Source organism: Orcinus orca, chromosome 19, assembly GCF_937001465.1.
Source record: "Orcinus orca chromosome 19, mOrcOrc1.1, whole genome shotgun sequence".
Taxonomy (NCBI): domain Eukaryota; kingdom Metazoa; phylum Chordata; class Mammalia; order Artiodactyla; family Delphinidae; genus Orcinus; species Orcinus orca.
Window position 1 is genome coordinate 27,141,500 of NC_064577.1, and position 26,145 is coordinate 27,167,644.

The window sequence follows — 26,145 nt, forward strand, 5'->3', positions numbered from 1 at the left end:
TAAGTAAATAAATAAATGGAGGCAGGGAAATTTACGTTTTCCCAAACGCTTTGCATCACTCCATGCTTAGAGTTGCAGACAGCTCCACTGAAGCTCTGTGAAGGGAAAGGGCAAAGCCGTCTGGGCAGGGCAAGTTGGCTTTCTGTCCGCGTGGGCCCTGGGGCCAGAATGCGTGAATCCAAGGAGGCTCTAGGGTGTCTCCTGCTTTGGGAGCACGTCACTGGCCCGAGTGCTGCAGGATCTGGTGTTGGGGGGAGGGCAGGGGGAGAGCAGGTGTGTGGGGCACTAACCTGGCTGGGAGGAAAGGAGGAGGCCAGGCAGGTCAGTGCAAGCAACTTCTGGCAGCGAGACACGGCAGGTGATGGGTGCTCTCTGGTACGGAGGGGGCTAGTTCCCCTAGCACCCATCTCGTGATCACCTTTCTGATCCTCGGGCAGTGAATGGCCCGGCAGGGACCTCTGAGGACCCAGGGGCTTGTGCCTAGGAGACCTCCCCTGCCCTTGGGTGTCCTAGGTTTTGCCAGCTGACTTGGTGAACTAGCTTACTGCCACCTGCTCCCAGGCTATGCCAACCCTGGGACAGAGCAACCTCATCTGTAGGATTTGCCAAGTTTTCTTTTAACGTGAGTTCTAGACAGTGTCCGTCAGCATCTCAGAACGAGGAAACCACTACCACTTTCTGAGCACCACCCATGCTTCAGACGCTGTATTCAGTACTTTTCATTCATTTCTTTTCTTTTCTTTTTTTTTTTGGCTGTGCCACGTGGCTTGTGGGATCTCAGTTCTCTGACCAGGGATCGAACCTGGGCCCCTGGCAGTGAAAGCGCTGAGTCTTAACCACTGCACCACCAGGGAATTCCCGTCATTCCTTTCTTTATTTCACACAGCAGTTCCCAGACTACTGGATATCATGGACCAGTAACACTTAAAAAAATGGGGCCAGACATAAGATTGTCTTACTTATGGCCAAGTAAGACCATTAAGACCAATCGACCAAAAGGCAAACTGGAAAACAAGCAACCAATAAAACTAAAAAAAGACACAGGCATGGAGAGAAAAAGGAACAGAAATGGTCAGTATTTTATCTAAAAAGGACACTTTTGAGATCACAAAAAAAGACACGTAACCTCAGCATCAAAGCAATTTTAACACATTTTAAACTGAAATTTTATGCCGCGTCCACGACACTAGCTTCCCTTTTCTCATTTGATGTGGACACGTGCAAAATGTCGTGGGTCTGAATTGGAGTCTTTCGCCTAATCTCCCTGCTAATGCTATGGAGGCAATACTTTTATTAGCTCCCCCTCCCCATTTTAGAGGTGAGGAAATTGAGGTTCAGAAATATCACATCATTGGCCTGTGGTCTCACAGGCAGTAAGAGGCAGGGCCAGGGTCCCAAAGAACCTTTCGGACTCCAAGGCCAGCTGCTAACCTGTTCAACACGGACATCCTACCCCAAAGGGCCCCACCTTCCAACCTGGGACTGCACGAGCCCCAGACTCACGGGTGGCTGTGTGCCAAGCCTGCTCTGGCTCTGCATTAATATCCAGAACCTTCTGGCTGTCCAATCTCTTATCTCTGCCACCGGCTGCAGCTCTTATCTGTCCTTCCTTACTATGCACGGCGTGATGATGGGGAGATAGCGGGTACCCAGGCTCTGGCAAATTTCCTATTCTCCCTCTATTCTGTCCTCAAGCCCATCACAGGCTCTCTTGCCTCTGCCCCATCACTCCCTGGGGGAGGGGGGGGGACAGCTTTGGGTAAACTGTTTGGGTCTTAAAAGTGATGGGGTGACCCAAGAGGAAGATGGAAGGAGAGATTGGCTGGAAAAGCTCTCTATCTTTGAAAATGGAATCAGATGTTATTAAAAAGCATCAGGGAGAGGAAAATGAACAGCTATGGCCAAACACAAAAGATGCTCGGCCTCTGTCACAGTGAAAGAAAGTCCAATGAAAAAACAAGACAATATGCACATATCAGATTGCCAAAAATTTTCTTGTATGATTACACCCATGGCAAGAGTGAGGGGGTAGGGAGGCTGACCTCAGATCGGCCGATGAAAGTGCAAATTGGTCCAGCCTTTGGGGCAGAATCGATCAAAGTAAGAATATTCCAGTCTTTTGACCCAGAGGCTGTACTCCAGGGAGCTGGTCTTTCAGATGTACTTGCAAAAATGTGACAAAAGGGCTTCCCTGGTGGCGCGGTGGTTGAGAGTCCGCCTGCCGATGCAGGGGACACGGGTTCGTGCCCCAGTCCGGGAAGATCCCACACGCCGCGGAGCGGCTGGGCCCGTGAGCCATGGCCACTGAGCCTGCGTGTCCGGAGCCTGTGCTCCACAACGGGAGGGGCCACAACAGTGAGAGGCCCGCGTACCGCAAAAAAAAAAAAAAGTGACAAAAAACAAGTATGAGGATGTTCACTGTGGCTTTGCTTGTAATGACAGAGACAAACGAACAAAAGCCAGAAGCAGCCCTCAAAACTGTTCTGTCTCATCCATCAGAAATGGAATTGAATCGACTCATGATGCCGTAGCCACAGAACGAACGAAGAACACCTGTATGGGATGAGACAGTTTCCAAGATGCACAAAGCATGGGAAGGAAGTCGAAGCTGGAGACGGCGATGTTTATGGAAATTAAAAACACGAGAAATAAGCTAAATAGTGTCACAGCTGAGGGTTAGGGACACGAGAGATACTGTATTCTTATCACTTGATAAGCTGTTGTTTATTGATACAGGCTACCAAGCCCTTAGTCTAATGTTTAGGATCATGCAAATCGACCCAATAAAAAGAATTTTGAGTTTGTGAGCCAAAAAAAAAAAAAAAAAAAAAAGTCAAAGAACAGTGTGTTATGATACCATGCAGGTAAACTGGAATAGTACATATCTGTATATATCTGCATACGCATAACCATATATACCCTCTAGCATGGACATAAAATGTTTTCGGGATGGATACTCCAAAACATGTGATCTGCCTTTTGGGAGAGGTATTAGGAACGCAGAAGGAGGGAAACGTCTACTTTTCGATTTTATGTCTTTCTACGCCATCAGAATGTTCTTTATCGTATGCATATGTTGTTTTTATTTTAAAAATAAAATTTAAAAATGCACTTTGAGCATATAACGTCAGGATATGTTACAAAAAAGACACCAGGGACTCTCTAGATCTGGGTTTGTTTGCTGATGTCAGCGATGTGTGGTGAAATTTCAACTTTAATAAAAGTTGATTTCTGCAGAAAGCTCTAGATCATTTGCTTCAGCCAGGAAGCCCCAGGCCCCATCGGGGGCCCCGAGGAAGGCCAGCCGGGTGCAGGTCTGCCCCACCCTGAGGTCAGTAGAGGAGGCCTGGCTCTGGGCCTCCCCTCGGCCCCCACTGTGGGGAGGTGGGCATCCTTGTCTGAGTATCCTTGGCCGGGCAGAGAGCAGGGTGCAGCCCCCCTCCCCGGGCTGTCTCTGGCGTTCTCCTCCCTGCCTGGGAGCACTATTTTTGGCTTGTAGGCAACTGTTATCTAAAGTAGCCCTTCTGCCCACCGCCTTTCCTACAGGGGAAACCCGCTTTGCTCCACCCAGATCGCCTCGCAGGCGGGTGGAAGAGGCAGCTGGCCAGCATCTCAGTTTGCAAATCCAGCGCAGCCAGCGCTGTGAGCATGCAAGCATCTGAGGTAATGACAGTGACAGCTCAGTATCCCCCCCAGTGCTCCCTCCTGGGCCCTCAGGACGCACTTAGCCTACAGCTCTATCTGTCCCACCCACCTGTGGCTGCTGGCCTGGCAGGAAACTGGATGAGCCCAGCCCTGTCCAGGTCCCTTCCAGAGGCAGGGGGATGGCTGAAATGCCCTGTGCAGGAGGGTGCACTTGTGATCGCCCAAGACAGAGCCTGGTACTGGAGAGTGTGCTGAGGCTTCTGATGTAGGGAAAATTAAGCTTGATTTTCGCTTCTGCACTTTCTTAGGGGTGTGGCCTGGTCAAGTTATAGAAACTTGCAAGCCTCAGTCTTCTCATCTGTAAAATGGGGACAATAATGGCCACCTTTTTAAAAAATTGAAGTATAGTGGATATACCATATTATATAAATGACAGGTGTACAATATAGTGATTCACAATTTTTAAAGGTTATACTCCATTTACAGTTATTATAAAGTATTGGCTCTATCCCCCATGTTGTACAATATATCCTTGTAGCTTATTTCTCACCTAATAGTTTGTGCCTCTCGCTTCTCTACCCCTATACTGACCCTCCCCCCCTTCCCTCTCCCACGGGCAACTGTTTTCTATAGCTGTGAGTCTGTTTCTTTTTTGTTATATTCACTAGTCTATATTCACTAGTTTTGTTATATTCACTATATTTTAGATTCCACATATAAGTGATGTCATACGGTATTTGTCTTTCTCTGACTTTACTTAGTATGATGCACTCCAAGTCCATCCATGTTGCTGCAAATGGCAAAATTTCACTCTTTTTTATGGCTGAGTAGTATTCCATTGTGTATATATGTGTATATATATATATATATATACACCACATCTTCTTTATCCATTCATCTATTGACGGACACTTAGGTTGTTTCTATAATGGATGTCCGGGCTGTAAGTCCTGGACTTAAGTCCTGGCACACGGCAGGTTCTGCACAAATGCTTGTCACACGAGGGAGCAAATATATGAGTCACTGGCGGGGAGTGGAAGGTAGTGGGGTGAGGTCGGGAGGATCAGAGAGGAAGATGAAGGGGGCGAGCAGGACCCTGTTCCCACCCATGTGAGGATGCGGTAAGGGCTCCATTCCAAGCATCAGGGGACCACAGATTCCCGGGCAAACTCTTCGGCTTCCCCGTGGACACGTCCCAGCCACCCACGAAGGATCTGCCACACCCGTCGGTTTCCTCATCCTTCTTCCTGGGCTGCCCCCTTGGCCTCTTGGTCCCAGGGAAACTCTCTTCACCAGCCTGACCTCCTAACCTCTCCGTCACCTGTTTGTACCCTCGTCCTGGCTGACCTGCCATCTCGTCCTCCATGCAATGAAGAACAGGTGCAGGGGTGTGGCTCCAGGAGATGGGAACACCTGGATTCACCTGCCTCTAGATCCCCCACAAAGGACCGCTGATTTACTGATTTATTATAGGAAAGATATTCCTGGAACTCAAAATTCAAAGAATAAAAGAAGAAGTACACAGCACAAATCTCTTCCATCCCTGTCCCACAGCTTCCTGGTCATTCTCAGCTCCCAACACACACACACACACACACACACACACACACACACACACACGGAGGAAACCACTGTTAGTTTCTTGAGTATCTTTTCAGAATTCTTAGGCGAACGCAAGCAAATGTAAATTCATAAGGTGAAGAATCTCCTGGATGGAAGAAGCTTGGCTTTCCCCCAGTCAGAGGGAGCAGGTGGTGGAGAGAGAGACTTGGGGGCCAGGGTAGAAAGAAAGGGAGACACACAAGAACCCACACTGTCTGCTTTGCTCATTACAGGGGCCCTGATTTAACCTGCGGGACCCCGGTGGCACAGTCCCCTCCTCCGAGATGAAGGGCTGGGCTCAGGGTGGGGGGCGCATGACAACAATGCCGGGAGGAGCTGGGACAGATAACTGGAGTTTTAGAGACACAAGACGCACAGGGGAGAAAATAACTGCCTCATAAACGTGGCGTCTTCAGCGTACGAGGAAACGCACAACGCCCTTTTTGGTTCGAGTCCTTGAGTGTCACAGTTGATATTTAAAATGATTCTTACTCACGTTAAATAAGATATTTCAATTCCACAAAGCTGTCAGGAGCTGATGCGGACACCAGAACTAACAGGCACACTCTCCTCATGTTGTCCTCGTTAATGAGTCAGACGCCAGAGATGCACGTGCGATGCTCATGGTGAGGGGGGAGCTGAGAGGGGAGGGTGCATGTGCACATGGGCACACGTGTGTACTCCCACCCCTGTGCACACACATGCACATATTCATGCACACACAGCCCCCACACACATCCATGCACATATGTATGTGTACACATACATGTGCAACCCATACCCACAAACTTACACATGCACACGTGTGTACTCGTCACACCAATGTACTCATGCATACTCACGCACACGTACACACTCACTTGTGCACACTCACCCGCGTGCACGCACACTCGCGCAAGGCACACACTTGGGCATGCACATGCACACGTGTACACTCCTACAAGCCACGTATGCGCACTCCTGCATACACCTGTGCACACACCAACCCACACGAACACACACTCATTCACTCCTGCAAACACAGTCACACCTGTGCACAAGGGCAACAGGCCCAGGTGAACACACGTCCCTGGCCATGCCCATCCGAGGTCACCCAGGTGCACCCAGCCCAGTTCCAGGCCCCTCCCCACTCTTGCCCTCACATGGAGGCCACGGGCCGCAGACACTCATTTAGATGCACCCAGGAGAGCGACAGCCACTGCCAGGCAGGTACCCTCCCATCCAAGCCTCACCTTCTAGGGTCTAGGTGGCCCTCAGGACACAGATTTCTGAAACAGTGGCCCCCTGGCTTGTCCTAGAGCTTTTCTCTCCAAAGGCCCTGCATGGGGGAGGGGCGGCACTGAGGGCTCGGGGGGAACAGAGCTGCTGCAGCCAGGCCCCCTCCCTGGGCTCTATGGCTGAGGCATGAGCCCTCTGCCACCCACCCACCGGGCCACTGCTCCTCAGTGACCTGTGCTCGGGGAGGGGGGGCAGCGGGGACCGCCCACAAGCACTGCCGTAGGTGTCCCCGCGGACGGCTGGGCAGCTGAGTGCAGGGGTACCCGGCCTCCTCCCCTCTTCCCACGGGCTTCCAGGCAATGGCGAGGCACCAACTCCAGGACGTGTTTGTGCCCGTGTGTGTGTCCTCAGATGTGCCTCTGCCTACATCAGGGGGACAGCTGCCCCACGAACAGGCCACTGAGGTGCTGGCAGGCTGGACGTGCACCCCATCCTGTGGATTTGCTCTTGCAGAGATTCTTCAGGAAAGAAGACAAAACTCTGTCCAGGGTGATTTAAAGGGGAAAGTACATGTACCAGGTAATAATAATAATAACGTACCATTACATAATTAACATAATTATTAGTAGTGTAAGAAATGTCCCTGTTCTGAGGGCTTTAACATGCATCCACTCAGTTAATCTCACAATACTGTAGGAGACTCATGCTAACAGAAACCTCAGTTTATAGATGAGAACACTGGGACTCAGAGTGATCAAGTAACTTGCCTCAGGTCACACAGCTAATAAGTACCTAGTAGCCTGGACAGTCCACACAAAGAGAAGACACATACCTGATAGCTTGGGGTCTCTCCTTGAAGAAGGGTCGTTTTGACCATCTACACTCTCCCCCTCACACACACACAGGCCGTGGCTGACAGAGGGAAGAGGGGTGTTTCTGAGAATTTAGTCTAGGGCCTGTTAAAGAGGACGCCATTGTTAAGAGTAACAACCTAGTGACAGCGGAGACCCAGGGGAGGGGCTTGGCTGCTCGGGGTAACTCTTTAGCGGGACTTTTGGCTTTGGAAGGTGGTCAGGTCTGAGAGGGCCCAGGACCGGAGCTAAACTGTTGTGTGTGATGGTCCCCGGAGTGCCGAGTCTTCCCTTGTCAGCAGCACTGAGGATCCTGAACTCATGGGGGTGGCGGAGGGGAGAGAGAAAGAAAGGGATGGAGGGAGGGAGAGAGAGACAGAGACAGAGACAGAGACAGAGAGACACACAGAGACAGGAAGGGGAGACAGAGAAGCAGACAGAGAGGGAGAGAGACAGAGAGGAGAGAGAGGGGAAGGGCCCACCGCCCTGCACAGGGAGTAGATGGGGCCTGAGGACCGCAGGTCCCCCTGGGGGGCTGGCAGGGCAATTCAGGAACCCAGATGTCTGTTCTCTTTTAAGCCGTTTCCATCCTGGGTTGTAAGTCCCCTCCCACACCTTCAGTCAGAGTCCTTTCCACACACAACCGGCTTCTGCTAACGGGGCTTTGGGGATGGAAGGGAGCCGCCTTGCTCCCGCTGGAGGAGGGGGTCCTGGGGGGCGCCCAGGAGCAGAGCGGGAGCTGGCGAGGTGGCAGGTGAGGCCCAGGACAGGTAAGACCATCCTCAGAGTCCTGGGAAGGCAGGGGGCGCCCTGGGCTCTTCCCCACACAGCGTGCAGACATTTGTGTAGTAAAGAGGGAGGAGGCCCTTGGAAGCCGGCGGCGGGGTGCGGCGCTTGGGCACGCTGGGTGCCCCCCGCCCCTGGGAGGCTGCAGGGTGGGTGGAGGGCTGTACCGCAGTGGACGGAAGGGGGAGGAGCCCCTGCCTCTGATGACAGAACATGGGGGATAAAGTGATGCTGGGTCCAAGAGGCGGGTCCACGCACCCCTCCTTTCTGCCTCAACTCACCCCCTCACCGGTGGACAGGGGTGGTGGGAACTTTTCGAGCGCTGGGTCCCCCCGGCCACAGTGCAGGGGACGAGCAGAGGCGTTGGGGCACAGGCCCTGCTCACACGCGCAGGGGTCTGCAGCAGCTGCAGCATCCAGGGGACAGCCGGGCATCGGGCTCGTAGAGACCCCACCCCCAGGGAGTACCAGGCTCCCCTTGGGCCCCAACTCTCCCAAACTCCCAGCAGTTTCTAATGAAGACAAGCCACTGTCACCTCTCCACGTGCCTCTCCTCAGCCCGCAGGGAACATCTCTGGTTTCAGCTCGCGTGTTGGGTCCAGGAAGCCTTCCTGAATCTCCTCTGGGCTACCCCAGGGTTGCCCCTGCCAGACCTGGTGCACGTGTCACGATTTAATGTTCTATGTACTTGTATGTGTGTCCCTGAGGCCAGGTCTCGTGTATTGGCATCACGCTCCTTGAGTATCATTCCTAGAATAATATGTGCTTCAGTGAACACCCTCTGGATGAGTGAATGAAACAGCCGGTACTGAAGGCCAGATCCTGCCCCCCAAAGGTGTCCACATCCTACTTCCCAAAGCCTGGGAATATTTTACCTTGCAGGGTATGATGGTTGAATTGGGTACCCCCAGAAGACGTGCTGAAGTCTAACCCCTAATACCTGCGAATGTTACCTTATTTAGAAATAGGGTCTTAGCAGATGTGATCAAGTTCAGATGAGGTCAGGAGGGTGGGCCTTGATCCAATGTGAATGGTGTCCTTATAAGAAGAGACACAGACACACAGGGAGAAGGCCATGCGGTGACAGAGGCAGAGATTGGAGGGATGCATCTGCAAGCCAAGGACGCCAGGATCACCGCAACACCAGAAGCTGGAAGAGAGGCGTGGAATGCATCTCCTCAGAGCCTTCAGAGGCAGCGATCGTGGCCATACGAGCTTCCAGAAGGAACGCAGCCCTGCTGACACCTTATTCTCAGGACCTCTGAGCTTGAGGACTGTAAGAGAACTCGTTTGTGTTAAGTCACAAAGTTTGCAGTTATTTTTAACAGTGGCAGGTCTCCTCCAGGTGGGGGATGGAGCGGGACCCAGGAAAAGTCTCTGTGACACTGTGGGAGGGCTGAGTGGGTGGGGGATGAGGACGGATGTGGTCCATTCTCTGCAGACCACCGGAGGGCTGGGGCTGAGCTGAGCTGGACGCAGCACTGCTGAAGGCGGCTGCTCCGGTGAGACACAGCCTGCGGGCTTGGACGGCCACCTTCTGATGGGCGGTTCGTTTCAGGAGTAGAGATGATGCAGGGCCTCCCCTCCCTGCTGCCCCTGTGCTCCCCGCTCAGCCGGGAAAGCCACGAGGCTCTGACTGATCCCGGGGCCCCAGAGTCAATGAGAGGGACGACCACTGACACCGAGACGGCCCTGGCTCAGATTGGCGAGCGGAGGGTGTCTGCCCGCCCTGTGACCTCTGGCCGGCTAACTGCCTTCAGTGAACAAGGAAAAGGACTTCACTAAGGATTTCCATCAGCTGGGAGATCCCAACAGACCTTGGGTGAGACGACAGGGAGGGGGAGGCCTGGGAGGAAGCTGAGGGGCCTGAAAGGGCCCCTCTGCACAGGCGGGGGGGTGGGCGGACTGCCGCTGCTGGGGAGTAAGCAGGGTTCCTCCCTCTGATAACAACAGTCACAGCAGCATCGGGTTCTGAGCATACACTTGACAGCCATTGTCTGGTTCGTTCCCACATTTACTGAGGCAGAGGGCTGGGGGAGGGACTCCTATCCCATAGTAGCCGGGGACCAGGGCTCAGAAAGGTTGAGCAAGTTGCCTGAGGTCACCCAGCTTGAGGGCAGCAACTCGAGATTCAATTGCAGGCCCATCCGACCCCAAACATGTCCCCGCCCCACACCCACCCCCTGGCCGGTCCGGGGGCTCAGCAGAGCTCTCTCCTCACACCCCAGAAACAGATGCCTCACGGGCGCTGCCCAGACCTTGACCTGACCCAGGAGCGCCCCTCAGAGAGATTCGCCTGCTGCCTGAGAGGCCAGGGTAGTGAGGTCTGGGGATCATTTTGCAAAGTGGCAAGTGACACGGGACATCACATTTTATCACAGGGAGCAGAGAGGGATGAAGAGACAGAGAAGGCAACGCTTGTCCAGGGCGCAATGAGTTAAAACTTACAGAGGTGCCCGTTTGGATTTTTTTTAAAAAATGACTGGGAAGGAAGAAAGCCTGAGTTTGAGGTTATTTTACAAAAATCATAAAGAAAATAAAAAGACGGATAGAAGGGTGAGGGTGGACGTGTCACCTCCCGCTTTGCTCTCAATGATGCTCTAGAAACTTCCCCACTGCTCCCTGCTTTCTCCACCTCTGGGGGGCAGGGCGGGGGGAAGCCCTTCCATCTGCTCTCCAGGCTTCAGGGCCCACAGGGCCGCTGTGTCCAGGCTCCTGGCACCTGGCTGAAATTCCACGTGATCCCTTTTCAAGCCATCAGAAAGAGAGCAAATTAAAGCAAGGCAATAAAGAGCCTGGATGGAAAGCCGGCCTCACAGAAGCAAGTTGCCTGTGCTTTGTGGCCCAATGGCTTTGCTTACTGCCCGCTCGCCCCAGCCTGCCGTGTGTCTGGGTGTCCACGGGACATGCTGCTTTTAATGACCTCTTAGCCCCAGGGGGAGTGGGCGAGAGAGCAGCCTCTTAATCACACCTGCCCAGGTGCAGAGGCCAAGGAGGCTTTAACCTCCACTGTAGCTGGGGTCCCTGCTGTGAGAGGCCCAGCTTGTTTGGGGGGCACTGGGGCATCTGGGGGTGCATCTGTCCTCATCCCCCACCTACTGACCCCTCCCACACCGTCTAAGTGACTTTTCCTGGCCCTGGCTCCGTCCCCAACCTGGAGGAGACCTGGCTGTATGAGTTTCCTACAGCTGCCATAACAAATAGTCACAAACTCTGTGACTTAAAACAATACGAAGGATTCTTACAGTCCCGGAGCTCAGGAGTCCTGACATCGAGGCGGGGGTGCGTTCGTTTTGGAGCCTTTAGGGGAGGGACCTTTTCCTTGCCCTTCCCAGCTCCAGGAGGCAACCTGCCTTCCTTGTGGCTCCTGGGCCCGCTTCACTCCAGCCTCTGCTGTTCTCCTCACATCTCCCTCCCTCACTCTGACTCTGCTGCCTCCCTCTCAGAAGGACCCTTAGGATCCCATTGGGCCCACAGGGTAACTCAGGTCATTTCCCCGTCACAAGGTCCTTCCCGTAATCCCAGCTTTAAAGCCTGTGTTACCACCTGCATGAGTTTTCCAGAGCCAAGTGCCACACACTGGGCATCTTAAAACCTCAGACATTTCTTCTCTCACAGTTCTGGGGGCCAGAAGCCTGAAATCCAGGTGGCGGCAGGGCCACGCTCCCTCTGAACGCTCTAGAGAAGGAGCCTTCCACGCCTCTTCCAGCTTCTGGAGGCTCCAGGAGCTCCTCGGCGTGTGGCCGCATCACTCCCATCTCTGCCTCTGTCTTTACGTGGGCTCCTCCGCTGTGTCTCCGTCTCCACATACCATCTCCTCTCTGTGTCTCTCCTCTTATAAGGACACCACTGCAGTATGATGTCATCTTAACTAATTACACCTGCAATGAGTCCATTTCCAGATATGGTCATGTTCTGAGGTCCTGGGGGTTTGGACTTCAACATCTGTTCTGGGGGACAGGAGGAGGGCTGGTGGAGGCTGTGGGGAGTGGAAGGCAGAAAGGCTTTTGGGAGGTGGTCCTGTCCAAGGCAAGACATATAGGGGGAAGGCAAGCCTGGGTGAGGGGTGCCAGGCACGACGAGTAGATATCAGAGAGAGAGAGAGAGAGATTCCTGGGACCGTGAGGATTTGGGGCTTTTCTCCGAAGGACAGTAGGAATTTGCTGAGGGTGTTAAGCAGGGGTGTAAAACAGAGGTTGGCCAACTACAGCCCACGGGCCAAATCCACATCCCATCGCCTGTTGTACGGCAGGCATACTAAGAATAGTTTTTATATTTTTAAATAGTTGAACGAAATCAAAAGGAGCGTCCTGTTGCATGACAGGTGACAATGATATGAGATTCAAATTTCAGAGTCCGTAAGTAAAGCTTTAATTGAAACCCAGCCACGCTCATCGTGGACGAACTGACTGTGGCTGCTTCTGCAATACCACCATGGAGTTGAAAAGCTGCAAAGGACCCTACGAGACCGCAAAGCCTCACACAGTCAGTATGTGGCCCTTTACAGAAGAGGGTTTGCCAACCCTTGGAGTAAAGGAAGCAGATTTACTCCTTACAAACTCTGCTCCGATTACAGGGTGGACGACGAACTGGACTTGGTCTAGGCTGTGGAGTGGGAGGACAGATGGGTCTTTGCCATAGACCAGGGTAGAGACGGTGGGGCTGACCAGGGAAGATGGAGCCAGGGAAGGTGGAGAGTGTCTGCCATGTTGGCCTCAGGAGGGAGCTGACTGGGGGGCCGTTTGCACAGGCACAGCGGGCTGAGAAATTGGGGGTAAGCAAGAGAAGAGTGCCAAGATTCGGGCCACGACAGAGCAGAACGGATAACAAGTAGAGAGCGGATGTGGGCAGAAGGAAGGGCTTCATTCTGTTAAAGGTGGGAGACACCTGAAAATGTCTACAAGTTGGTAGAAAGTTCGAGGGAGAAGTAGAGAGATGGGGTAAGTGATGGGTCATACAGATCCTGCAGGAGTTGGGAGGATGGATCATGTGCACAGAGGAAGGACCATTGGAAGAGAAGCCGGGAGCGGGCGTGGTTCACTGAGACAGGGCTCCGGAAGCAGGAGCGATTCCTCACAGTGGCTTCTCGTTCCTCCAGGGAAGGGGGTGAGGGAAGGGGTGCGGGCTGGGTGGTGTGTATGGAGTGAAGGTGGAGGATAAATACGCAGACATGGAAACTCCTGGAAGGCCCAGGTGAGGTGGTACAAACTCTGGTTTGTAATGGCGGCCCCCAAAGGCGCGTGGTGTTCTCTAGCAGGGCTCGGTGGCCTTACTGAGGGAGCAAGACGGGTGGAAAGCCAGAGTGACCCAGGGCTGGGGTTCTTCCAGGAAGCCGTAACAGATGGACCACAAGCCAGGGAGCTCAAGATACTGGCAAGATTGAGCCGAGATGATGATGTGACGTGTGGGCTGATTATGGACGATGGGGGCTGAGGGCATGAGGGCAAGAGGCTGGAGCTGGACCAGCGGCACGGGCAGAGCCTGCGGAACCAGGGCAGAGATGCAGGATCCCGAGTCCCACCCTGGCCCTGCTGAGGCCGGATCTGCATTTAAGACGTTCCCAGGGTGGAACCCTCCTACCCTGTTGCTGGGAATGTACATTGGTGCAGCCACTATGGAGAACAGTATGGAGGTGCCTCAAAAAACTGAAAATAGACTTGTCATATGATCCAGCAATTCTACTCCTGGGCATATATCCGGACAAAACTATAATTCGAAAAGATACACGCACCCAGACGTACACAGCCGCACCATTTATGATACCCAAGACATGGAAGCAACCTAAATGTCCATGAATAGAGAAACGGATAAGGAAGATGTGGTATATATATACACACATACACACACACATACCCACATATATACAGGAATATTAGCCATACAAAAGAAATAATGCCATTTGCAGCAACATGGATGGACCTAGAGATAATCATACTAAGTGAAGTAAGTCAGATAAAGACATATACCATACGATGTCACTTACATGTGGAATCTAAAGTATGATACAAATGAGTTCATTTGAGTTCAAATCAGTTCGGCACCTACGAAACAGAAACACTCACAGACGTAGAGAACAGACTTGTGGTTGCCAAGGGGGAGGTGGGGTGGGGAGGGATGAACTGGGATTTGGGGTGAGCATTTGCAAACTGTTACATACAGAATGGAAAAACAAGGTCCTACTGCAGAGCGCAGGGAGCTCTGTTCAATATCCTGTGATAAAACATAATGGAAAAGAATATGAAAAAGAATATATATAACTGAATCACGTTGCTGTACAGCAGAAATGAACACAACTATACTTCAATAAAATAAATTAAAAAAGAAAAGATGTTCCCAGAGTGATTCCTAAGTGCATCGCAGATGGAGACGAGGTCAAGGAGGTGGGTCTAGGACAGGTTCAGCGGGCGATGGGAGGGAGGTTGGGGTGTGTGGCCATAAATCGCAAAGTCTGAATTTAACGTTTCAGACGTGACCATCCCACGTGAGGACAAGGGCCAGGGTGTGGGCTCCCCAGTCCTCAGTTTCCTCCTCTGTGAGATGACTCTGGTTATTGTCTGATAATGAGACTGATCGGAGTCCCAGAGAATGACAGTCCTGAAGAACCCACTTTGGCGTCGGATTTTCACTCCGATCCTAGCTGTGTTACTTGCCGATAAGCGAGGGATCTCAGACAAGAGGCCGAACCTCGTGAAGCCGGGGACACCACTCCTGTATAACGGGCAAAATAAGGGCGGCTGCTTTCCAGAAAATACGAGTAAGGGCAGTTCTGCTCTAAGGCTTGTTTTGAAAACATGCATTTGTTCCGATGCCATTGATAGGTTAGGGAACAATCGGCGCATAACTTGAGTTTTGCATCTGCTGTGTGTGCTTCAGTCCGCAAGAAACACTGGGTAAACCCAGAAACCCGCACGCAGCTGAGCGGAGCTGCAGTTACCACAATCTGCACACCCAGGAGATCTCAGCTCCCGTGTGTGTGACGAGCTCACCCACCCACATCTGGTCTTACAACTTCCTTTCCATTGCAGACAACCCTCCTTCCACCTGCATAATAATTCACCGGCTGCAACCCACCGACGCCCGCTTTCACCAGCAAATTTCAGGCCCTTCGAAAAAGGCCAAGTACCGTACTTATTGTAGTCTTTACGCATCTCTAAACCAGAGTGTTCGTGAACCCGAGAAATCATCCTCATTATTCTCCTCTCTTTTTTTACATACCCCTAATGAAGTTTTTTTAAAAAATAAATTTATTTATTTATTATTTATTTTTGGCTGAGTTGGGTCTTCGTTGCTGTGCGTGGGCTTTCTCTAGTTGTGGCAAGCAGGGGCTACTCTTCGTTGCGGTGCGCGGGCTTCTCAATGCGGTGGCTTCTCTTGTTGCAGAGCACTGACTTCAGTAGTTGTGGCACGCGGGCTTCAGTAGTTGTGGCACGTGGGCTCAGTAGTTGTGGTGCACGGGCCTAGCTGCTCCGCGGCATGTGGGATCTTCCCGGACCAGGGCTCGAACCCGTGTCCCCTGCATTGGCAGGCGGGTTCTTAACCACTGCGCCACCAGGGAAGTGTCCCCCTAATGAATTTTTGAGGGTGGCTCCCTCACCCCATTTCCCCCATTAGCCCTGTGGTTTCTACTGCACGATTTTGCACAGCGCGGTGACTTTTGCAAACGTTTTATACCTCATTTTAGCAGAACCGACTGACAAGTGCTTAGCTCGGGGTCTGACATTCAACATGCACTCGAGAAATGTGTCTTGATGTGTTTGCCGTCGTTATTAATCATTTGACCCAGAATGGAGTGCCCACAATGATCCAGGCGCTGCGTTAGGCTCTGGGTGTCAACAGTGATAATAACAACCATAATAATAGCATGACCACCGTCTTTGTGGTATTGGGGTACCCTCAGCTCCTTACATTTAGATGAAATGTTACTGCTGCTGCCGTACCTGCTTAGAAAGGCCCTGTTCCCCAGTCCCAGGACCAGTCCCTCATTTCCTTCAGCCAGCCCCCACCCCTTGGACATCTCAGAATCTCAGGGGACAGAAGGGAACAAGGACTTGCTCCTCTTAGGGCAGAAATGACTCTGCCATGGTCCCTTTAATTACCACAAGGGATAAAAGCTAATTAATACTAAGGAGGGCGGGGCTGACGTGCCTCCGGTGGGCACGGAGTGCAGGTGATGCTGTGAACCCGCCAAGCTCTGCCCGACCAGCCCGAGCTTCCTGCATGGCCGAGTCCTGCTCCCTGGTCTTCACCGGACTGCCAATCTCCCCAGACCAGATGTTTGTGGGATTACTGAATGCTGATTAGGCTGGAGGATGCCCCACGGTACCCCCGGGTTTCCCCCCAGCTTGCCCAGGCAGGTCGAGGGGAGCTGGGAAGAGGCCCCCCTGGCAGTGCTGCAATGCCTGCTGTTGGCAGCTCGGGCAGGGCGGGGTGTGTGGTGAGCTGCCCATTCCCTTCCCGCCCAGCCCTGGCTCAAGGTCAGAACCGACGTCCTTCCTCTCTACCTGGGGCAAGGCTTCAGGTGGTGCTGCATCTCTCCTTTCCGAGTCCCAAGGCTCGAGCATCCAGGCAGGGAAGGTGTCCACTCCCCGAGCCCTCCCCTAGCTCCCGGCTCTGGGTTGCCTCTCCCTTTGGGAGAGTCTTGGCCACACTTCCACTGAAGTCAGAAAACAGGCACCAACAACTACTAGTGTCCAGAGCTGTGCTGGGGGGCTTGGGAGGCAAATGCTCTAGGGTGTGGTGGGCACAGGTGGAGAAGGAGGGTTTTGGACTGTCTGTGTATTTTACTTGCTGTGTGACCTCGGGCAAGTTGCCTAATCTCTCTGTGCCTCCATTTCCTCAACTACGAAATAGGAGTAATAGTAACAATCATAGTAAATAAACCAGGCAGTTCTAACCACTTTACATATGATAATGCATTTTTTCCTCTTTAACTACCCCATGAGGCCAGAATTCATTTTATCCAAATTTGGCAGCTGAAAAAGATGAAGAAAACAAGGCACAGAGAGGCTAAGTAACTTGCCCAAGATCACACAGCCAGCAGGTGGCAGAGCCCCAGGAGGTGGCCCCTAGATTTTGTGCTCTTTACCACGACACCATGGTCCCTACCTGAAGGCACACTGTGAGGATGACATAATACCTGTCACGTGCTTATTAGGACAGCGCCTGGCATGAGGCATGTGGTAAGCACACGCCCAGAGTTAGCTGCCACTGGGATCATTCACGTTCTTCTCATTCGCTCAGCATGTCCTGGGGGAAAGGAGTACTGCCCTAAGCCCCCTCTAACAGCCGCCGAATCCCAGGCCCAACGCTTCTGCCCAGCAAGTTAGCCTGAGCAGCAGCGTCTGAGCTGCGGCTGCATGTCCAATGTCGGCAGGTGACGGAGGCCGCCCCGAGCTCAAGGGTCAGAGCCAGCCCCCCGCTTCTCTGTCCTTCCCGACATCTGCTCAGACCCTGGGCAGGGGGCCCCACAGACAAGCCCACCGGCCCAGACCGTTCTGGCCTCGGTCCAGCGCGACTCACCTCTGACCTCTGCCCATCCTCTCTGGGCTTTCCAAAGTCACCGGCGAAGGTGACTTCAGAGATACTTGGTGGAAGAGCTAGACCAGAACCGCGTTAATGGGGCCCTGGGGACCCGCCTGTGAGCCGCCATCTGGAAAAGGTGATCTGCGTGGGCTGCCGGGCACCGGCCAGACCTCGGTGGAGCTGGGAGCCTGAAGAGGGGGGCCCGCATGCTTTGCAGCCACTCCAGTGCGGATGTGGCGTCCACTCTCCCGTACATCTGGCCTGGCCTCGTGACTTGCCTTCACCCACAGAATGTGGTGGAACATTCCACAGCCCAGGCCTCAGGAGCCTTGCAGCGTCCACGACGGCCCTCTCAGACCACTGCCCCAGACCACCATGCCACAAAGGATGTTAAACCGCAGGAAGAGAGACAGGCAGCCCAGCTGTCCCCACCATGCCCAGCTCCCATGACAGCCCGCCGAATGCAACTTCACGAGAGCATGCAGGAGGGACCAGCACAGAAGCGACACATCACGGCTGTCTAAGTGACTGAGGTTTGGGTGGTTTTCTAGACGGCAGGAGGTAACTGACCAGAAGCTGTGGCAGAGGCCAGGCTGGGCATCTCCTGTGGGCATGGTCCCTGCTCTTTGTATGCTCCCTAGGGGTCGAAGATAAAGGAGTAGCTGCAGTGGCTGGAGCTTCTGGACGTGCCGTACTGTGCGCCGACCTCCAGGGGCTGTGCCCGATCTCCTTTGGGGAGACTGTCTTTCTTGGGTACTATTCCCTGTTCTGCAGGCAGGAAGCCCCTCCCTGCTCCCTGCTCACACTGAGCTGTAGAACTCTCTGGCATCTCCCAGCCCCCAGGGGCTGCGGGTTGGAGCTGTAACCCCTGCTCCCAAACCCCCACCCCTCCTCCAAGCCCACCCCCAGGAGGCTCTGCGCCCCAGGGGACTTGGGCAGCCAGCTGGGAGCAGACCTCTTCCTTGGCTAGGGTGGGAAGTTCAGAATCACAGAACCCCCGGCGCCCCATCAGTCAGAAAGCAGAAAGTGGGTCACAGCAGAGACTCCTCCTGGCGGGACAAAGACACAGGGGAGAGACCACCTGAATCCTCCCACACTGAGAAATCCCATGAACGGGCCTGACGGGTCTCTGAGGGGAATGGGTGGGGAGAGGGGAGTCAGGCACCAAGTCAGCCCCCAGGAAGCAGGGGTCATTACCAACTCCCCAGGCATCTGTCTAGACCATTTGCCTGCCTGAGTGCAGAACAGAGTCCAGATCGAATTAGTTTTTGTGTCCTGGCTGAGAGCCAAGGTTGGGGGGTGCCCCCAGGAAGATCTGGGGAAGGGGGAGGAAAGAGAGAGGCTCTCAGGGCAACCTGGCGTCTCCAGACCAGCTGTGTGAGGAGGGAGAATGAACATCTCATTTCCATGTATTGAAATCTCCCTCATGACAAACATATGTGCCTCTGCTGGGGACCACCTCCCATCCCTCCCCAAGGACCTTGGTCATCATCACACGTCCACTGCCCTACGCCCATCTTTGCGCATTGGTTACCAGGGATTCAGGCCAAATTTACATATGTCAATTTCGGGTGACAGATGATCAGACCCTTCCTAATTTGCACGTTAAGTTTCCTTGTGGTAGAAATAAATAGCCTCCGCTCCTCAGAGAGCAGCTTTCCTCAGGGACCTTATCATGAAAGGCAGCGGTGATGCTGCACGTGCGTGATCTGTCTGCAATCTGCGGAGTCTGGGCGGACGTAGCCACCTGTCCCCAGGGCTGCCCGGATCAGAAAGTAGCAGGAGACGAGGGGGAGAGAGGGTGTGGCTCATGTGTGCACACCTGTGTGTTCTAGACTGTTCCGTGTAGCGGGGCCACCAGCGGGTCTATGTCCCTTGCTCCAGCCCTGATTTGCAACATGACCCTGGACGCGTCACTTTACCCCCTGGGCCTCAGTGTCTCCATCTATACAATGGGAGGCCTAGTAACATCCTCCTCCAACCACCCAGTGAGCATTAAACTCAGTCACGAGGGCTCACGTGGGCCATGGATGGGCCCCCAGAGCTGTGCCAGTTGCACATGTGTCAGTGAGGAGACGGGGAGCAGCTCCTCCCTGCCTGCCCCAGCTTCAGGGGGAACCTACAGCTTCAGGGAAATGCCCTCCCTGCCCCACTCCCAAGGGTTCTCAGGGCTGTGAAGCCTCGGAGTGATGTTCTGAACCACGGGGACATCAAGAGGACGCAGCGGATACCCAAGGGGAGAGAAAAGAGCCTGAGACCCAGGGCCTGGGAATGACCCCCACCCCTAGCTTGGTGTGTCCCCCGCACATCCTGAGACGCTCAACCTGACGAAGGAAAAATCACTGAACCTAACTGGGTCTTGGAGTCTTCGCGTTCGCCCGTACTCGTAGCCCGATGAAATCCAAGCAGCGCCGGATGGAGACTCAGGGGGCCTGGGCGTGAATTCTAACCTTGACGTTAACTCACGCCCCGACTCTGGGGCAAGTCATCTTCCTCTCAGGCCACAGTGGCCTGTAAGGTGGCGAGCTTGGCCCGGGGGCCAGGGAGCCATCCTGTGGCTGTGACTGTCCCAAGGCCCCAGGCGTGCGTCCCCCGGCCCCCAGGAAGTGGGGGTTTGGGAGCAGGGGTTACAGCCCCCTCTCTGCTCGAGTCCAGCAAGGTACCACCTACCGTCCATCTCCAGCTTCCTTGGCAGTGGGGGGCCCACCCCCTGCCCAAGCCAGGACCCGTTAGTGAGAGCGAGGAAACAGGTTGCCACGGAAACCGAGACAGCCAGTGTTTTAGAATCTCTTGCTTCTTTTTTTCCCTCTTTCCCCTCACATTTTGAACTTATTCATCTTAATTGGCATCATTATCGCAACGACACCCTGAGGTCAGGGGAGCCAGCCGTGCCCCTCGCTGCCCACCACCTGCCCTGGTCCTCCGGGGCCTCTCTGCCTCCTGCCCGCCTCTCTCCTGGCTTCTCCTGTCACTCCCCATCAGAATGGCTGGTCCCCTTGGGTCCGGGAAGGACCTGTCCTAAAGCAAGGGGAGGCCTCCACCCCCAGGAGTGGGATAGGCCAGGTTTTAGGGCCTCAGGACCCTGTCACCTTGGGCACCTGTAGGGACCGGGCCAGGGCTGCTCCAGGTAACTGAGACCCCTTCCACCAATGGCCTTAGCCTTCACCAAGGCTTCAAAGAGCGGGACTGCCCAGAGGAGAGCAGGGTACAGTACTGACACCTGGGGGAGCTGGTGCCTTCCATCCACGGGGTGAATGAGCGCTGGCCGGGCTCAGGGTCTCTGAGCCTCTGGCCTCGTCTGAGCAATGGAGCTGTCACACCCGCCCCGTGCATCCCACACCGAGGACCAAATGCAAATGCAGCATTGATGAAAGCAACTCTGTGCCACAGGAAGTGACCCCAAGAGGGACCAGAGGGTGGCCAGCCACCTCCAGCTTCTCCCTCCCATGCCAGGCCCCTGACTCTGGCTCCAGCTAGGAGAGTCTGGGGTGCACTGCCGCCTCACTCTACATCACTGGTCCTCAGTGGGGGTGACGTAGCCCCCCCCCCGGGCACATTTGGCAGCGTCTGGAGACATTTTTGGTTGTCACATTTCGGGGAGGGGACTGCCGGCATCTAGGGGAACAAGGCCACGGACGCTGCTACACACCCTACAATGCACAGCAAAGAATAACCCCGCCCCAAACGTTAAGAACGCCCAGGTCGAGAAACCCCACTCCCGTTACTATCTTCCTCACGGGCAGCACGGGGTGTCTTCGGAGGGTCCCTCAAACTCTGCTCCCACCCCGCTGCTGCGGGCCCCCTTGGGCGCCCAGGAAGGGCGAGCAGGGCAACTCGCTGCAGCCTCCCCTCACCCCCGGATCCTTGGGAGCCGGGAGAGGGGCTTCCGGGTCAGGGAGAGGACAGCATGCTCGGCCGGGGGCCTCTTCCTCCTCTCGGTCCACCTTCCCCACCCCTCCCGGAGGGTACGACCTTTCTAACCTCGTTAACTTTTTTTTTTGCGGTACGCGGGCCTCTCACTGTCGTGGCCTCTCCCGTCGCGGAGCACAGGTTCCGGACGCGCAGGCTCAGCGGCCATGGCTCACGGGCCCAGCCGCTCCGCGGCATGTGGGATCTTCCCGGACCGGGGCACGAACCCGTGTCCCCTGCATCGGTAGGCGGACTCTCAACCACTGCGCCACCAGGGAAGCCCTAAACTCGTTAACTTTTAATTACTACCTTCCCTCTGCCTCAGTAAGCTGGCTCCATGCCACGGACATCTCTATTAAAATTCAATTTATGCTTCATCATAACTAATTCCTGCACTTCAGCTTTCTCACCAGCAGCCTTCAATTTTCAGACAAGATGTCCAAACTCATGGTCAGATTGGAGTCAGTTCGACCCCGAAGCGGTTGCATGTAGACAGATGGGATCTGGCTTTGTTGAGGAAGAAGAGCCCAGGCTTCCCAGGAGGGTGGGGATGAGGCCGGGGCCAGAAAGAGTAAGGTGGGGAGAGAGGTAGACAGGATTCGTGATTTATTTGGTGGCTTTCAGGCCACCCTTTCCACTTACAGAGCCGTTGATGACCAGACACTCTTCCGCATATTTGATCTCATGGACCTTCTCCACCCCTGGGAGGTAGCTACCCGTTCTGTTGTTCCCATTTAACAGACTGGGCAACTGAGGCAGGGATGAAGCAGTTTGCCCAAAGGCATACAGGGAGTCAGGGTCGGGACTGAGACTGCTATTGAGGGGATGCTGATGCTGAACCTTGGAGTATCAGGTAGAAGAGGTGGGTAAGGACAGCACAGGTGGAGGAGAGAGGTGAGCAGAAGCACAGCGATGTTTAATAACAGAGACCATCAGGAAATCCATCCTTCAGCCCATTAGTGCAGGGGGTGGGTGAGAAAAGAGGCTGGAAAGAGAGGCAGGACCAGCTTACACGGGGTCTCGAGCGCCCCGACCCAAATCCTCCAAAGACCACCCACCACCTGCAGGATGCAGCTCAGAACGTTCTCCCTGGCGTTCATGGTTCTTCCTCCGCCATCACGTGCTGGCTGTGCCTCCCCCAGCTCCCAAGGCAGCACCGGGCATCAGCCGGTCGCCACCATCACACTCCTCCCGACGTCCGCTTCTTCACTCCTGTTTTGCCTTGAGGATCCCCGACGCTCAGTGCCTCCTTCACTGGCTCCTCAACTTGCCCATCCCCACTCTCCTGAGGTCACCGGACATCCGTGTCCCTAAATCTAGCGGAGAGTTGCTAGCATCCACAGCAGTTGACACAGTTGACCTGGTCCTTCTCGAAACACCCTCTTTCCTTCCATAACACCCCAGTCTCCGTTTCCTTCCTCCGTCTTGGCCTCTTGGCCTCATTGTGCTGGGCTGGCTGTCACCTCCTTTCTTTTGTCCACCTCTGGGACCCTAGCGCTCTCTCCCCTGTGCTGGGTCCGCTCCCTCCCCTCCCCCTCCCCATGGCTGTCACGGTCACGTGGACCGTCAGCTTGGGCTTTTCTTCGCATCCACTTGCCTGTTGGCCTTCTCGACCTGAGGTCTGGCCAACCACCCACCACCACAAGCAGCAACGTCCCGCAAAGCCCCTGCTCTTCCGGTGCCTCCTTCCTCAACCGCCCCACCTTCCTCCCTTTACTGGTCATGCCCAGCTGATGGAGTCTCATCAATTCCATCTCCTACAGAAGTCTCAGACCCACGCATTCCTCCCATCTCCACTGTCACCAAGATGGTGCAAGCCATCAGCCGCTGCCACTGTGACTGACCAGCCCAGCTCCTAACCGTTCTCCTCCAGTCCACTTCCCACCCAGCTGCTGGGCTAAATCAGTTTTAAATGAACATCCGATTGTGTCCCTTCCCTGTGAACAACCATTCAAGGGCTCCACACAGCTTTTCGCAGAAGATAAGAGCACCCCACCTTGGTCGGCCCGTCCACTTCTCCAGCATCCTGCCCTCCCTGGCCTTCGTTGGGTGCCCTCCCGCCTCAACATGTGTACGCACCGCTCCCTGGGCAACCCGCCCGCCCGCCACCAGCCCTGGCTAACTCTGCGCATCCAGGCCTCAGCTGCCTCACTAACGTCTTCTCTGGCCTGTGCTTTCCCTCAACAGCACTTATCAAAACTGGAGTCCCGCGAGTTCCCTGGTGGTCCAGTGGTTAGGGCGCCGCGCTTCCACTGCAGGGGGCAGGGGCTCGATTCCTGGTCTGGGAACTAGGACCCCGCGTGCTGGGCAGCACGGCCAAGAAAAAACCCCCCCAAAACAAAAAAACAACAAAAAAACTGGAGTTCATGAATACCTGTAGAATTATTTAAATCTGCTTCCCCTCTGGACTGTATGATCTACGAGGGCAGGGGTCTTCCTGTCTTATTGAGCACAAGGTCAGCAGCACCCAGCACCTGCTGCACCAGGAGAGCTGCCCCCCATTCACTGCCTGGCCACACCCAAGGGCTCTTCCCTTCTCCATTCAAGCTCGACGACTTCCAGAGGCTGCCCGAAACCTCTCTAGGATACTCTCTTGGCCTCCAGCACCTGCTGTGGCTCCTCGGCCCAGGCGCTTACAGGTCATGAGTGCACACCTTGCCCCTTGGCTGGAACCAACATTTCTAAAGGGCAGCAGGAAGGGGGGCTTTGGGGGGAGGGTCTGGCACTGCCTTTGGTCTTGTCCTCCTTGCCTAGCTCTATGCCAGGCAGGCAGAAGGTCCTAAGTCTCCGCCTGGTGAACGAATCAGCATCTTCTGATGTTTCTTTCTTTTTTTTTTTTTGCGGTACGCGGGCCTCTCACTGTTGTGGCCTCTCCCGTTGTGGAGCACAGGCTCCGGACGCGCAGGCTCAGCGGCCATGGCTCACGGGCCCAGCCGCTCCGCGGCATGTGGGATCTTCCAGGACCGGGGCACGAACCTGCGTCCCCTGCATCGGCAGGCGGACTCTCAACCACTGCGCCACCAGGGAAGCCCAATCCTGATGTTTCTTCATCAGGCTTGGAGGGAGAAGACCTGGCCCATCTTAGTCCTATGACTTTGGGCCCTGGGTCGGGAGCTGAACCAGGAAGATGCCTCCCTCATGTCTCTTCCCTTAGGAGTTGCTGATGTCCAGGAATTGAGAACAAGAACTTAGGTGAAAGTGGCCCTCGCGGGCTAAGCATGGGGTGGAGAGGCAATGGGAGAGGCCACAACAGTGAGAGGCCCGTGTACCGCAAAAAGAAAAAAAAAAAAGAGTTAACGTATGTGAAGCGCTTAAAGCAGGGCTGGGCCATGCTACGTTCCATATGTTAGCCGTGAATAGTTCCTCTGCCGTGGTTTAGAAGGCTAGCTGGGGCCATGCCCAGAAAGCTGGGCCCTGGCAGTGCCGCTGCCCTGGCAGAGGACAAGCACGGCAAGACAGCTCGGAGCAGGGGGCGGGACACAGGCTTGGGGTCTGAATGATCCTGGGTGAAACCTGGCTCTCCAGATCTGGCTGTGTGACCTTAGGCAAGTCGCTGGACCTCTCTGAACTGTGATTCCTAGCTAAGAAGCAGAGATAATAATAGCACCAATCTCCCAGAACCGCTGTAGGGAAGAGTGTGGCTTGGTTCCTGGCACCCACGTGGCACGTGCCCTCTGGAAAGCCCACCAGCCTCTGCCTCCCTGGCCTCTGCTGCCTGCTCTCATGTCTAAGGGGAGGCCAGAGGAGAAGGCAGAGACAAAGCAGCTGGCACTGGAGCTTCTTTTTTTTTTTTTTTTTTTTTTTTTTTTTTGCGGTACGCGGGCCTCTCACTGTTGTGGCCTCTCCTGTTGCGGAGCACAGGCTCCGGACATGCGGGCTCAGCGGCCACGGCTCACGGGCCCAACCGCTCCGCGGCATGTGGGATCCTCCCGGACCGGGGCACGAACCCGCATCCCCTGCATCGGCAGGCTCAACCACTGCGCCACCAGGGAAGCCCTGGAGTTTCTCTTCATCCTCTCCTCTGAAGGATTTCAAAGGCTGCAGCTGCTCTGCAGGGGTCCCCTGTTTTGTGACCACAGCCGGGGCCATCTCACGCGTGGGTCTCTGCCTCGACTGGGCTTTCTTCTCCCCACCACCGAGCCTGTGCACCTCCCAGATGCTACAGCTCCACCATAAAGGATGTCAGGCTGGCAGCAGGGCTGAGGACACAGCGGGGGCCAGCCAGACGCCCGGCCTGGCTCACCTGAGCTTCCCCTCCACACACCTGCCCGTCTCCACACCCAGCAGGGCCCATCTGGGGCCTCGGAGGACGGACTCAGCCTCAGCTGGTCTCACACCCACACGCTTGCCCCCCAGAGGGTCTGAGGGGCCCTCGGCTTCTTGTCTCTTGGGCCAGAGAACGACACACAGTGACAAAAGTGGGGCAGAAGGAACCCAATCGGGAACCTGTGTGCATCTGTGCAGAAAGGGCAAAACGCACTCAGGTGACGGACCTCTTGGAGCTGCTCCCGGGATGAGCCCAGCCACATTCTGGAACTTCTGTGAGCTTCGTCTGCAAAATGAGGGTAATAACACTTCCTAGTGTTGCTGTGAAATGATGTATATTAAGTTCT

The 26,145-nt window shown here is 54.7% G+C and overlaps 2 protein-coding genes across 4 annotated transcripts in view; one reads left to right on the forward strand and one right to left on the reverse strand.

The window, feature by feature from the left end:
* The window catches only part of RPL38 (ribosomal protein L38), a 797,591-nt gene that overhangs the window by 202,652 nt on the left and 568,794 nt on the right, over nt 1–26,145 (forward strand). The window lies entirely within an intron of this gene.
* SDK2 (sidekick cell adhesion molecule 2) overlaps nt 1–26,145 on the reverse strand; it is a 267,076-nt gene that overhangs the window by 111,521 nt on the left and 129,410 nt on the right. The window lies entirely within an intron of this gene.